Source organism: Dipodomys ordii, unplaced genomic scaffold (assembly GCF_000151885.1).
Source record: "Dipodomys ordii isolate 6190 unplaced genomic scaffold, Dord_2.0 Scaffold64, whole genome shotgun sequence".
Classification (NCBI taxonomy): Eukaryota; Metazoa; Chordata; class Mammalia; order Rodentia; family Heteromyidae; genus Dipodomys; species Dipodomys ordii.
Genome location: NW_012267280.1, coordinates 5,401,120 through 5,402,217, shown reverse-complemented (window position 1 = coordinate 5,402,217; position 1,098 = coordinate 5,401,120).

Here is a 1,098-nt window from a genome sequence, read left to right as displayed (position 1 = left end):
CTGGTGTTCTACGACTCTGTGTGTGTGTGTGTGTGTGTGTGTGTGTGTGTGTGTGTGTGTGTGTGATTAACTGGACATAATAGTCTCATGGACTTTCCTGCCTAGGCTGGCTTCAAACTGCAATCCTCAGATAGATCTCAGCCTCCTGAGTAGACAGAATTATAGGGGTGAGTCACCAGCAAACAGCTAAGACTTTAAATCTGTATTTAAATGGTGTACTTAAGAGCATAGCCCAGCAGCTCTGTTTCTGCAAGAAGTCTGTGCTTAAAGCTAAAACAAACATCAGCTTCATCCCCCTCCCCCCAAGGCAGAGCCAGAGCCAACGAGGCCACAGTCCCCTGGAACAGGCCCATTCCCAGGCTAAGGGACAGTGGCCCCAGTCACAGGAAGGCTGAGGCTGGAAATAGGCACCTGCCTAGGGGAGCCCCAACCACCTGGCTATAGTCCCCTCTCCTGGGACACTGACTCTCATGCACATACTGTCTGTCCATGCAGCACAGAAAAGAATGACCTAGAAAAAAAAAAAAAAAACAGCCAGGACAAGGAGTTTGCTACTGCAAAACCCAGGTGAGGATTAAGGCAATTCCAACAGGCAGGGGCCAGTGGTCTCCTGGAAATCCAGTGCTCCTGGTGTTATTAACATTCTCAGCCATGGAAACTTCCTTCCCACTGCCTGGCCCCTACAGTGCTGGCCCACGGCAGGGTGTGTACATTCCAGCATTGTAGAGAACATGTTTCTGTGGCCATGTTGAGTTCTGAATGAGATTTGTGCTTCGTAACTGTTGGACACTACATCATACTACATCTCACTACATCTCAGCTCTTACCCCAACCCCACATGGATTCCCCAGCCTCCCCGGTAACCTCGGTCTGTAAGTCACCATTGTTTTATTTTGTTTTTGTGTATGCTGGTACTAGGGCTTGAACTCAGAGCCTGAGCTCTATCCATTAGCTTTTTCACTCAAAGCTGGTGTTTTATGGTTTTTTTTGTTTGTTTGTTTGTTTTGGGGGGTCCGGTCATGGGGCCTGAACTCTGGGCCTGGGCACTGTCCCTCAGCTCTTCAGCTCAAGGCTAGCGCTCTACCACTTGAGCCACAG